We start from the raw sequence: 7322 nt of genomic DNA, 5'->3' as shown, positions 1-7322 counted from the left end.
CTTCTTTGGTGTAGTCACTTGGCACAGCAGAAAGGTTTTGAAATGGCTCTTGCCCTACCTAAGCTTTTCTTTCCCATCAAACCATTCAACCATCTCATTTCCCTTCTTCCTGTTCAAGGATTGACAATGTGGTGCGTTGCTTATGTGCTGAGGCTAAGCCACCCCTCCCAGATCCCATCTGGACTACAAATCCCATGATCCACAGCCAGCATGGTCAGCACTCTGGGATGTAGTCCAAAACATCTGGAAGGTACCAGGGCGGGGGTGGGGAAGAGTACAGCACATATGCAGACACCTAAGATGCTCTGCTTTTGTCCATGTCCCAGGGCTGTTGAAAACCAAAACAGGCCTAATGAGTCTTTATAGAATTTCAATACCGGGCTGCATCATGACTCTCTGCCTGCCTACCTCACAGGGCTGTTCTGAAAAGAAAATAGAGAGGCTGGCTATATAAGCCGCCTTGGGTTCCTTGCAAGGGGCGGGGAGGGGGGGAGAAGGCGGGTTATAAATGTAGTAATAAATGCATAAATAAATAAATAAAAACCTCAAGAAAAATAATCTGAAGAGGAGAGCCGGAGGGGAAGCAGGATCGAATTGGGGTGGGGGTTAGTGGTTAGCCTAAATCAAGCCCCAGTGGCCTAATGGATAAGGCACTGGCCTCCTAAGCCAGGGATTGTGGGTTCGAGTCCCATCTGGGGTGAAGCGGTAATTTTTGATTCCTGCATTGAGCAAGGGGTTGGACTTGATGGCCTTGTAGGACCCTTCCAACTCTGCGATTCTATGATTCTCAACCTCTTCTCCTTCTGCGATGTGTCCATCCTGCAAAGCAGCAAGGGGTTGCATCTAATGTTAGTGCTTTTCAATAGGTCTACTCTTAAGTAGGAGTAACACTGAATGCAACCTAATGTTTGATTCGAGGGAGTAACGATCCGCTTTCCGGGCGTCCGGTTATCCTCCTCCTCCTCCTGTGCCCAAACAAAGTTCGCTGTTTAAGATCTGGCGTGGGCGGGCGAGAGGGGGAGACGAAGAAGCCCCCCGGCTGCCGTCCGAAGCGGGCGCGCTCCTTCTCTCCTCCGAGGCCGCTCGGCGGGAGGAACGGAGCTGTCTATAAGGTCTGCCATTATCGGCTTCCAAGTCATAACAAACGCGCTGAGAACACCCACCTCGCTGCGAAGGGCCTCGGCTGGCGGGGAGAGCCGGAGCGCGGACGCCGCGGACGGGAAGGGAAAGCCTCGGTGCGGCCCTCCGACGGGAGGGAGGAATTTAAGGCAGCAGTGGAGGCCGGTGGCTCCGATTTCGGCGGGGCTGTGAATCCATTCTAGGGTTCAGTCGGAACCAGCCAGAACTCTAAAGGAGCAACCCAAGGTGTTGAGCCCTTGCCCCTGAGTGTTTTCAGCACCTTGGATAGTTCCTTTGGAGTTCTGGCTGGTCCCGACTGAAATCCAGAGTGGATTCACAGCCCCCCCCCCCCCGTTGAAATCGGAGCCATCAGCCTTCACTGGAAGGCTGCCGACTTGCTGCCTCGATGCCTTCTGTAGGCCCTCTGCTGGGATTGAGTCACTGCACCCTAAAGAACTTGGGGGGCGGGGGGGGGGGTTAGACATCTTTCTTTCTTTCCTTCCAGGGCTAAACTGCACGCGATTCTCACCGTGCTGGGGGCTGAATGGGATGGAGGAGAGAAAGGGCTGATTAACACATTCCCTTCTTGCAATTTTTGCATTCAAAATGCCCCCCCCTCCCGGTGTTCTCCCACCTGTAGAAGAAAATAGACGGGACTTCCTGTTTCTCTTCCCCCACCCCTTCAGAAAAGCAGTTCAGGGCGATACTTCAGCACAGGAGTCTATTTCAAGAAGCTTTTTCTTCGGACTCCTCGCTATCCTGATTTAGGGTGCAATTTTTTGTACACACTTACCAGGGCTTAAGTGGGATTTGTTCCTGAGTAGACAGCCGTAGAATTGCACTGTTAGGCTGCAATCCTAATCACTTACAAGGGAGTGAGGCTCGCTGAACATAGAGGGACTTACTTCTGAGTAAACACCCTAGGACTCCACAGCACTTTTAATGAATCTGCTATAACCTGCGCTTGATTGGCTTAGCTAGGGTGAGCATCTGAAAAGGAAGGCAGGGCTCCTGCATCTTCAAAAGGAAATTTCTGCAGGTGCCCTTCTTCCGCAGCAAGCGGTGTACATAGGCTTTATTGCCATACTGGAGGTAGCATAGAACCATCAGGACTAGTAGCCATTGAGTTTATCACTATTGTATTTTTATGGCTAGAGATGAGGAAAGGGGCTTATGGGATTTTCTGCCTCGTGTGTCCAGATAATGTGCCTGGCTTTGCATCCTATGTACCTTGACTTGGGTGGGTGAGGGGCATCATTTGCTGCTCCACCTCTGGCAGCAAAATGTCTTGAGTCAGCCCTGACCACAGACCTACAGAGATAGGAACACTGGAGTGGGGGTACGAGAGAGGAAGGATGACAGTTCCCTGCTTCAATTAGCGGCCCTGGAACAGCAGGATCCTTGGAGGAGCAGGTTAAAAACTCCCTGCCCCATGGTGGTCTGGGGTGCAGGAGAAGAGCCATCCCTGCGCATCCCTGTTTCCCACCAAAGTTGGCTGGTGGCAGTGGCAGCAGCAGCAGAGGGGAACTGGGGGCACAACAATCACAATGGACTGCACAGAGGGTCTCCGTGGGCCGTTTGCAGCCTGTGGGCCTCAGGGTGCCCACCCTCTGACCTATAGAATTGTGGTCTTCCCACCTATTTGTGGATGGAATCATTTCATCGGTACTCTTTGCAAGGTTTTTAATTGATTTGCTCTTACGTTTTAATGACGATTTTGTATTTTAACTTACATTTTATTGTTGTTCGTCCTCTTGAACAGTATTTGCAGTGGGAAGGTGAGATATAAATTTAATAGATAAGTAAGGTTGGGCACATAATTGTAACTCAAGCGCATGTATTGTGGTATAGATAAAAATATAAGAAATATAAAAGAATAAAGCTGATTCCACAAATAAAACGACGAGAGCAGGATTAAGTTTCATTCAGTGTTTCTGATTTTTTAAAAATAAAAATCTTACAAGTTGGTCTTAACAATTCTGTCCCAACTCCTGTAACCAAGTCTTCTAAGAGCTCCATCACATCAGCAATTTATCGCATATTCACCATGCCTAGCATGTGGTTTTGCAGTGAGGTACTTACAGGACGTTGTCCCTGTCCTGTACTCATCTTGCCCCTTCCCCTCCCTTGTTGCGTTTTATTTTGGTGCAGGGAAAGTCTGCATTATTTTTCTCTCTTGTTTTTTCCTTTGTTGGGGGCGTGTGCTAATGGAGTCTTGGTGACGAAAGGGGAGGGCGGGGCGGTTCTCCTCCTCTAGCACGGTCATCGTATTTATTTATTTATTTATTTATTACTCTTATATACCGCTCCCATAGCCAGGGCTCTCTGGGCGGTTTACAGAAATTCTAAAATTAAGATAAAAACGAGTATACAAAATTTAAAATTCTAAAACACAGATCATACACACATAAAGCATTAAAAACCGTTAAAAAACTAAACATGTGGGTGATTAAGATGTGCAAAGAGGAAAGTCTTAACCTGGCGCCAGAAAGATAGCAGCCTTGGTGCCAGGCGAGCCTCGTCAGGGAGATCATTCCATAGTCTGGGGGCCACCACCGAAAAGGCCCTGTCCCTCGTTGCCACACTCCGAGCCTCCCTCGGAGTAGACACTCGGAGGAGGACCTTAGATGTTGAACGTAGTGACCGGGTATATTCACGTTGGGAGAGGCGTTCTGTCAGGTATTGTGGTCCCAAGCTGTGTAAGGCTTTATAGGTCAAAACCTGTATTGGAAACATACAGGCAGCCAGTGCAAGCGGACCAGAGCAGGTGTTATATGGTCGAACCTTCTGGTTCCCGAAATCAATCTGGCCGCTGCATTTTGCACGAGCTGCAGCTTCCGAATCGTAGGGACTTGTTATGTCAGCTGAATGGACTTTTTAGTGCTCCAAACGCCCCACCCCCCAATGCCGCAGAAACAGAGCCCAGATGAAGCCTTACAAGTAATCACTAGGTAACAAAGGCAGAGCGAGGGGGGAAGAGCCCACACCCATCAGAGTACCACAACCAAGGAAGGAGAAGGGGTGGAGTGGAGTCGAAGAGCAAACAAGCAAAACCCATGTGAAAGGGACCGTGTGTGAGGGAGCCCTTGACACATTTATGAAATGGAGGTAAAAAACTCGGAGAAAAACCAGAGGGGGGAAATAGGTGTAATGGAGCCCTAAGCACTACCCCAGCCTCGTCAAAGAAACAGACCATTTAACTCCAATATAATAAAATTTATTGCATCATTTCTGCCCCACCTTTTGACCTAGAAGAATCTCTGAAGCGGTTTACATAAAAGACAATTCAGCTATCTAAACTACCAAAACATACAATTAAAATTTATTTCCTCCCTCCTTTAGAAAAGGCCCTTCCCTTCCACTGCTAGCTCTTGAATCACCTTTACAGTTTGGACTTTTCTCCTCCTGCGCAAATGTGACACGAATGGAGAATGTGCATAAAAATTGGCTGTTGTGTGTATTCACCAAAGATTGTGGAAAACGTGACTTATTTCACAAGGATGTACAAGGAACTGTGTCAATCGCTTTGTGTCAAGCTTTTGGCGCGCCCCCTTAGTCCAGACCCAGACTTTCCTCTAACAGAACGACTAATTTCACTGGGTTTCCTCTGAGTATGGCTAAGTCTTGATCCAAGCCATTGACCAATGAACACACAAGGTTTCGAATGAAAAATAGGCTGTAGGCCAAGTATGAAATAGCCTTTTGGCGGTTGGATGTTCTGCACATTCCTCCATCATTCAGATACACTGCACATTAGCTAAATCATATGCAAAATCGTCTGCTCTTCGTTTGTGTTGGCATTCTCCAGGATGTCCAGTGAATGTGCATATTGTCTCATCTTTACGGACTAGCTGCTTTTTGTTCTCCAGCAAAGATCACTTGCACACTTACACAAGCACCAGGGACATGCACACCTCCAGTGTTTCACCCTCCTCCCTATCCCGTTTCTAGCAGCACACAGGCCTAATCTACACCAAGCTGGTTATTCCACAATGAAAGCGGTATGAAAGCATTATATAAAAGACAGGAGCCACACTACTGCTTTACAACAGAATTGAAGTGCATTGACAACTGTTGGGGCCCTTTGACACATACCATATACCACTTTCGTACTGCTATATTGTGCTTGGTGTGGCTCCTGCCTTTTATATACCACTTTCATGCCGCTTTCATAGTGCAATATCCTGCTTAGGCAACAGTCTCTGGTTCCCATAATTCATCTCCACACACAGCTACCTTTGGAGAATTGTACCCCTATAACATAATATCACTTAGAACTTTAAAAGCTGCCCTTTTCAACACTTACAGTAGTACTCCGTTTCTGACCATGCTGTCTGCTCACTTTCACCATTGGTTTCACTCTGCTCCAGATTCATTGCTCAGGTTCTTGGAAATTTATAAGCATTGTATATTTGTCAAATAGGGGGGGGGGGGGGGCGTTAAATGAAAATGAGGACCTACAACCCAAACTTGTTGTTTTGAATCTGAAATTCTTACAAGCTAGCTTAATCCATCTTTGCTCCTTGGTTCTAACCATCTCAACCCCCTGATCTTTGTGTCCCTTCTTGGCAACAGTATTGACCAGGGCCAGCCTTAGGGCTGGGCTAGCTGGGTGGTCACCCGGGGCACCAAGCTGAGCCTAAGGGGGCACCAACCTGAGTGAAGGGGGCATGAATGGCACCTCCTCCGGGTGCCTACTCCGAGGGAAGCTTGGAGGATGGCAACAAGAGAGAGGGCCTTCTCTGGAGTGGCCTCCCAACTGTGGAATAATCTCCCTGATGAGGCCCGCCTAGCGCTGACTTTGCCATCTTTACGGCGCCAGGTCAAGACTTTTCTGTTCTCCCAGGCATTTAGCAATATGTAATGAGCCTGGGTCTGTTTTTTGGCTCATTGTTTGTAAAGTTGTTATAGTGGTTTTAAGTGTATGTGCATTTTGCATGTTTTTTGTGGTGTATAATTACTGTATATTGTTTTTAAGTGTTTTTATCTTATGTGAACCGCCCAGAGAGCTTCGGCTATGGGGCGGTATACAAATGCAATAAAATAAATAAATAAATAAATAAATAAATGAAGCTGAGCTGAGGGTGGGGTGCCAAAGCACTTCATGGTGGGGGGAGGGGGAACCAGAGGCATTCCACACCCAGAGCATAATTTCTCTTAGCGCTGCCCCTGGTTCTGATCCCAGGTTTCCTGGGAATTCCTGCTCCCCACCGCAGGCTTTAACCGATCTTCTATTTCCCTCACTGCATTTGAAGAAAAAGGCCAAACATCCCTTAATGCAAGTACATTTATATAATTTTCTTTTCTTTTTTTAACTTAAAGTTTTATCGTGCGTTAAACCATAAGTATACAGTCAACAAAATACACCAATAGAACAGAAAATATAAATAAAGAAGAGGAGGAAAAACTGCAGCAGCCATTCTCTTCATTTATAAAGGAAAAGAAAGAAATAATATCCGTGCGAAGTTTGGAGCCAAAGATACGAATTATGTCGTACTTTTCTCTCAAATGTTAAGCACTGAAATATATTCTGGATGATAAGGGCCAAATTACAGGTTATGTTGGAGATCCATACCAGGATCTAATTATTATTATTATTATTATTATTATTGTTCTTCTTCTTCTTTTTGTTGCTGCCGTATTTCTTTGATTCTAAGACACCATCGATTGTAAGACGCACACTAATTTCAGTACCACCAACAGAAAAAAAAGCTTTGATTCCAAGAAATAATAAACGCACCCGCAATTCTAAGACGCACCCCGCTTTTAGAGATGATTATATGAGGGGGGGGGGAGTGTGTCTTAGAATCGAAGAAATACGGTATTGTTGAATGAAAAGCAATCCACATTTCTTTGAAGCAGGGGTAGGGGAAGATACACCATTTCCCCAGTAAAAACTGGCCCTTGTGGGCTTTGACATGAGCAATATGCCTTCCCCAGCTTGGTTCACCCCAGGAATCATTGGCGATGGGAGTCATAGTGCAACACATCTGGGAAGGGATCTCGAGGTCCCCCATGAATGAGTTATTGAATGAACAAGAACTATGAAGTGCTTGTGGTCTGGGCTCCCTCTGCTGGAATCCAGAAGGCACTATTGGTTGTTCAGAAACTCCCAATCGGCTGCAAACCCTCATTTCAGTGCTGAAGGTCGCTTCCATGCTAGAGACCTTTTCTACTGCCAAGGCATTTCAGATGGAAGCAGA

General features: G+C 46.7%; 1 non-coding gene across 1 annotated transcript; it reads left to right on the top strand.

The window, feature by feature from the left end:
• Window positions 1-627: 627 nt before the first annotated feature.
• Window positions 628-700, top strand: TRNAR-CCU (transfer RNA arginine (anticodon CCU)). The gene has a single exon. It is a non-coding gene; the product is annotated as a tRNA-Arg (tRNA).
• Window positions 701-7322: the final 6622 nt, after the last annotated feature.

This window comes from Elgaria multicarinata, chromosome 3 (genome assembly GCF_023053635.1).
Source record: "Elgaria multicarinata webbii isolate HBS135686 ecotype San Diego chromosome 3, rElgMul1.1.pri, whole genome shotgun sequence".
NCBI lineage: Eukaryota > Metazoa > Chordata > Lepidosauria > Squamata > Anguidae > Elgaria > Elgaria multicarinata.
This window is presented reverse-complemented; position numbering and strand designations above follow the sequence as displayed.